Source organism: Nanorana parkeri, unplaced genomic scaffold, assembly GCF_000935625.1.
Source record: "Nanorana parkeri isolate BGI_ZX_2015 unplaced genomic scaffold, ASM93562v1 scaffold1496, whole genome shotgun sequence".
Classification (NCBI taxonomy): domain Eukaryota; kingdom Metazoa; phylum Chordata; class Amphibia; order Anura; family Dicroglossidae; genus Nanorana; species Nanorana parkeri.
Genome location: NW_017307764.1, coordinates 198647 through 204977, shown reverse-complemented (window position 1 = coordinate 204977; position 6331 = coordinate 198647).

Sequence of the window (6331 nt, the reverse complement as noted above, 5' to 3'; positions counted from 1 at the left end):
GAGGAAGAAGAAGGAACGAAGAAGGGGCGAAGAAGTAGGGGGCGAAGAAGTAGGAGCGAAGAAGAAGGGCAAAGAAGAAGGGACGAATAAGAAGGAACGAAGAAGGGGCGAAGAAGTAGGGGGCGAAGAAGTAGGAGCGAAGAAGAAGGGCAAAGAAGAAGAGCAAAGAAGAAGAAGACGGGCAAAGAAAAGACGGCGAAGAAGAGGGCAAAGAAGAAGACGGGCAAAGAAGAAGGGTGAGAAAGAAGGGCAAAGAAGGGCGAGGAAGAAAAAGAAGGGCAAAGAAGAAGAAAGGACGAATAAGAAAAAGGAACGAAGAAGTAGGAGCGGAGAAGGGCGAGGAAGAAGAAGAGCGAGGAACGAGAAGAAGGGCGAAGACGAGCAAAGAAGGGCGAAGAAGAAGGGCAAAGAAGAGGAAGAAGGGCAAAGAAGAATAAGAAGGGCAAAGAGGAAGAAGGGCAAAGAAGAAGAGGATGAAGGGGCAAAGAAGGGCAAAGAAGAAGAAGAGGGCAAAGAAGGGCAAAGAAGAGGAAGAAAAAGGGCAAAGAAGAGGTAGAAGAAGGGCAAAGAAGAAGAAAGGCGAAGAAAAGGGCAAAGAAGAAGGGCAAAGAAGAACAATGAGCGAAGAAGTAGAATGGGCGAAGAAGAAAGGCGAGGAAGAAGGGCAAAGGGTGAAGGGGCGAAGAAGGGCATAGAAGAAGAAGGGCATAGAAGAAGAAGGGCATAGAAGATGGGCATAGAAGAAGATGGGCATAGAAGGGCATAGAAGACGGGTATAGAAGAAGACGGGAAAAGAAGAAGGGCAAAGAAGAAGAAGAAGACGGGCAAAGAAGAAGAAGACGGGCAAAGAAGAAGACGGGCAAAGAAGAAGGGCGAAGAAGTAGGGGCGTAGCAAAAAAGGGCAACGAAGAAGGGCAAAGAAGAAGGGCACAGAAGAATAATGGGCGAAGAAAGGCGGAAGAAGACGGGCAAGGAAGAAGAAGGGCGAAGAACAAGAAGGGCAAAGAAGAAGCCGGGCAAAGAAGGGCAAAGAAGAAGGGCAAGGAAGAAGGGCGAAGAAGGGGCGAAGGAGAAGGGCAAAGAAGAAGGGGCGTAGCAAAAGAAGGGCGAAGAAGAAGGGCGAAGAAGACGGGCAAAGAAGGGCAAAGAAAAAGAAGTGCGAAGAAGGGCAGAGAAGAATAATGGGCGAAGAAGGAGGGCAAAGGGCGAAGGACAAAGAAGACGGGACGAATAAGAAGGGGCGAAGAAGTAGGAGCGAAGAAGAAGGAGCGACAAAGGGCAAAGAAGAAGAAGACGGGCAAAGAAGGGCAAAGAAGAGGAAGAAGGGCAAAGAAGAAGGGCAGAGAAGAAGAGCAAAGAAGAAGAAGACGGGCAAAGAAGGGCAAAGAAGAGGAAGAAGGGCAAAGAAGAAGGGCAGAGAAGAAGAGCAAAGAAGAAGAAGACGGGCAAAGAAGGGCAAAGAAGAGGAAGAAGGGCAAAGAAGAAGGGCAGAGAAGAAGAAGACGGGCAAAGAAAAGACGGCAAAGAAAAGACGGCAAAGAAGAAGACGGCAAAGAAGAAGACGGGCAAAGAAGAAGGGCGAGGAAGAAGACGGGCAAAGAAAAAAAAGGGCGAAGAAGGGCGAAGAAGAAGGGACGATTAAGAAGAAGGAACGAAGAAGGGGCAAAGAAGTAGGAGCGTCAAAGGGCAAAGAAGAATAATGGGCGAAGAAGGCGAGGAAGAAGAAGGGCGAAGAAGGACAAAGAAGGGGTGAAGAAGTAGGAGCGAAGAAGGACGAAGAAAAAAAAGGGCAAAGAAGAAGGGTGAGGAAGAAGAAGGGCAAAGGGCGAAGAAGGACAAAGAAGAAGGGACGAATAAGAAGGGGCGAAGAAGAAGAAGGGCAAAGAATAAAAAGGGCAAAGAATAAGAAGGGCAAAGAAGAAGACGGGCATAGAAGGGCAAAGAAGAAGATGGGCAAAGAAAAAGAAGTGCGAAGAAGGGCAGAGAAGAATAATGGGCGAAGGAGGGCAAAGGGCGAAGAAGGACAAAGAAGAAGGGATGAATAAGAAGGAACGAAGAAGGGGCGAAGAAGTAGGAGCGACGAAGGGCAAAGAAAAAGAAGGGCAAAGAAGACGGGCAAAGAAGAAGAAGAAGAAGACGGGCAAAGAAGAAGGGCGAAGAGGAAGAAGGGCAAAAAAGAAGGGCAAAGAAGAAGACGGGCGAAGAAGAGCAAAGAAGAAGAAGACGGGCAAAGAAGAAGGGCAAAGAAGAAGGGACGAATAAGAAGAAGGAACGAAGAAGGGGCGGAGAAGTAGGAGTGAAGAAGGAGCGACGAAGGGCAAAGAAAAAGAAGGGCAAAGAAGAGTAATGGGCGAAGAAGGCGAGGAAGAAGGGCAAAGGGCGAAGAAGGACAAAGAAGGGGTGAAGAAGTAGGAGCGAAGAAGGACGAAGAAAAAGGGCAAAGAAGAATAATGGGCGAAGAAGGACAAAGAAGAAGGGACGAATAAGAAGGGACGAAGAAGGGGCGAAGAAGTAGGAGTGAAGAAGGGCGAAGAAAAAGAAGGGCAAAGAAGAAGGGCAAAGAAGAAGAAGGGCAAAGAAGAAGACGGCATAGAAGATGGGCAAAGAAGAAGAAGAAGATGGGCAAAGAAGAAAACGGCAAAGAAGAAGAAAAAGGGCGAGGAAGAAGAAGGGCGAGGAAGAAGAAAGGCGAGGAAGAAGGGCAAAGAAGAAAACGGCGAGGAAGAAGACGGCAAAGAAGAAGGGCGAGGAAGAAGGGCGAGGAAGAAGAAGGGTGAGGAAGAAGGGCGAAGGAGAAGAAGGGCAAAGAAGAAGGGGCATAGCAAAAGAAGGGCGAAGAACAAGGGCGATAAAGAAGGGGCAAGGAAGAAGTAAGAAGAAGAAGAGTAAGTAGAAGGGCGAGGAAGAAGGGGCGAAGAAGAGCAAAGAAGAAGGGCAAGGAAGAAGGGGTGAAGAAGAAAGGGCAAAGAAGAAGGGCAAAGAAGAAGGGCAAAGAAGAAGGGCAAAGTAGAAGAAGAATGGGCGAAGAAGATGGAGGGGCGAAGAAAAAGAAGGGCAAAGAAGAAGGGGCAAAGAAGAAGGGCAAAGAAGAAGGGCAAAGTAGAAGAAGAATGGGCGAAGAAGATGAAGGGGCGAAGAAGAAGTAGGAGCGAAGAAAAAGGGCAAAGAAGAGCAAAGAAGAAGGACAAAGAAGAAGGGCGAAGAAGAAGAATGGGCAAAGAAAGGCAACGAAGAATGGCGAGTAAGTAGGGCGAAGAAGAAGGGGTGAAGGGCAAAGAAGAAAAAGAAGGGACGAATAAGAAGGAACGAAGAAGGGGCTACGAATGGGTGAAGAAGGGCGAGGAAGAAGAAGGGCGAGGAAGAAGGGCGAGGAAGAAGATGGGCGAAGAAGAAGAATGGGTGAAGAAGAAGGGCGAAGAAGGGCAAAGTATAAGAAGGGACGAATAAGAAGATGGAGCGAAGAAGAAGGGGCGAAGAAGTAGGAGCGAAGGAGTGAAGAAGGGCAAAGAAGAAGGGCAAAGAGAAAGAAGGGCATAGAAGAAGAAGACGGGCAAAGAAGAAGGGCATAGAAGAAGACAGGCAAAGAAGAAGACGGGCAAAGAAGAAGACTCCGTGCTGGCGTAAGAGGCAATGGTGTGGACGAGATGCGAGTTGACCGAAAGAGTGGCATAATAGTCTTCATGGTCTCTCTGGACCCATAGTTTAGTCTCAAAGGGGCGAAGAAAAAGGGCGAGGAAGAAGGAGGGCGAGGTAGAAGAAGGGCGAGGTAGAAGAAGGGCGAAGGAGAAGGACAAAGAAGAAGGGCAAAGAAGAAGATGGGGCGTAGCAAAAGAAGGGTGATAAAGAAGGGGCGGAGAAGAAGGGGCGAAGAAGAAGGACAAAGAAAAAGGGCGAAGGGTGAAGGGCAAGGAAGAAGGGCAAAGAAGGGCGAGGAAGAAGGGCGAAGAACAAGAAGGGCGAAGAAGAAGAAGGGCGAAGAAGAAGGGAAAAGAAGGAGGTCATAGAGTGAGGAGTTAGAGGGCTCCATCTGGGGGAGGGGTGACAGCCAGCACTATTCCGCCCAGTATGAAACTGCAGGGCCAACAACATCAGTAGATCAAGAACTGACAAATGTCCCAGAAATAGAAGATTCAGTTAAATCCGTCAAATCTGTCATAGAAAGACGCTGTCAACTCCTCCATGAGCATAATTTTAATTTACTTTGTTACCCACATAGACACCGAGAGAGGGGGATACATGCACGGGCTGCGTTACTCATATGTATCAACAGGGAAGATTTATATGACCTAATGGAAGAGTCAGATAGGTGAAAGAGGAAGAGGGCGGGAGACAATTTAAGGACAGAGGCCGTGACTTTCCACATGATTTTGCAAACTCCCTTCCAGAAAGAACTCAACAAAGACCATTCCCAGAAGGTGTGGAGCAGGGAACCCGATGCTCGTTTACACCTCCAACAAAGCGGGGAGGTGGATGGGAACATCTTGTGGAGCACGGTCGACACTTTGTACCATCTTGTTAGTAATTTGTAACCAGATTCCTGTAGCCTGCTCAAAATTGATGATTTAAGGGCGAAGAACAAAATCTTATGTCTTTGAGATGGTGTTAAATTAAGTGCCAGGTCAGATTCACAGAGCTGGAGGAACCTGAGTGGTGGACGCTCCGACCAGTCATTCAAGATAGTCACCATAGCTCGCAGAGTGTGGTGAAGCGGTTCAGAATTGAGGCAGGCTTGTTCTAACTGGGTAAGTGGTCTAGAAATAGAAGAAATGTCCTTAAAAAGGGATTAAATAATGGGTCAATTGCATCGCATTCCAAGTCTCCAATGGAGATGTCACAAATCACGTAAGTTGTATCATTGTCATCAATCTACCTTCAGTAATAAAATGCAATGCAATCTAGACAGTTTCCCAGAGAACAAACCTTGGAACCGTGCTGGCGTAAGAGGCAATGGTGTGGACGAGATGCGAGTTGACCAAAAGAGTGGCATAATAGTCTTCATGGTCTTCATGGTCTCTCTGGACCCATAGTTTAGTCTCAGAATGGCAACACCAGTACAAAAATTTTAGCCAGGTGTGCAGCATTGTGGTGAACAGGGTCTGGGAATCAATGCCTCCTACTTGTTTCTGTCTAGAGAGAATGCCCAATTTGACCCGAGCTCTACTTTGTGCCCAAAGAAAGGAGCTGAAGATGGACCGGGTTTGTTTCAAAAAGAATGTTGGTATGTCCACAGGAAGTGTTTGTATTAGGTATCATAGTCTAGGTAATGTAATCAGGTTTAGGATGCAATTACGGCCAAACTTCGTAAAGGCGGAGCGGTCCCATTCCTTTATGTCAGCCGAGATGGACTTCAGAGGGGGTGGAAAATTAAGGCTAAACACCTTGCCCAAGTCAGAGGGAATGGATGTGCCCAGATAATGGATGTGGGAGTCAGCCAAATAAAAATTGGAATCGCAGTTTGAGGGCCTGAAGATGATGATCACACAAAGATATGTTTAGGGCTGCCAATTTAGAAAAATTAATCTTAAAATTAGAAAGGCTGCCATTAAGTAAGATCTCTGCCAATAAATTGGGGGGAGACACCTCTTGTTTCGTAATATAAAGGAGTAAGTCATCAGCATAAACCGCTATTTTGTAGCAACCAGTAGGTGTCTGCACTCCAGAAACATCAGGAGAGTTTTGGATTGTGCGCATGAAAGGTTCCAGAGTTAGAATATATAATAAAGGTGGTAGGGGACATCCTTGGCGCTTGCCATTTTTGATGGGAAAAGAATCAGAAAGAACATGACCTTGACACGAGCCAGCGGGGTAAAGTATAGAGCACCAATCCACTTTGCATCATGTCCCCCAGTCCAACATGTCGTAAGGTGTCACGAAGGAACATCCAGTCAACCCTGTCGGATGCTTTTTCAGTGTCAGTCAACAAAAGGATAGAATGGACACCAGCGAGCGTACAAAATGAATTACTTGTAGAGTTCCCTCGCCTCCCTAGAGGGGACAAAACCAACTTGTTTGAGACCCACCAAATCTGGTAGGACTGTCAGCAGCCTATTGGCTAGAATTTTGTCAAAAATCTTTAGGTCCCTGTTTAATAGGGATATGGGTCGGTAAATCGCGCAACTTCGGGGATCCATACCTTCCTTAGGAATTACAGAGATCAACGCCCTTAGGGAATCTACAAGCAACTGATTGCCTTCCTGGAGGGAATTAAATGCCCTAACAAAATGACCTGACAATTGATCCTTAAATTTGGAGTAGTAAGCCAAAGTATATCCATGTGGACTGGGAGCATTGCCCGAAGAGGACCTCAGAAGTTCAGGCATCCAAAGTAGAC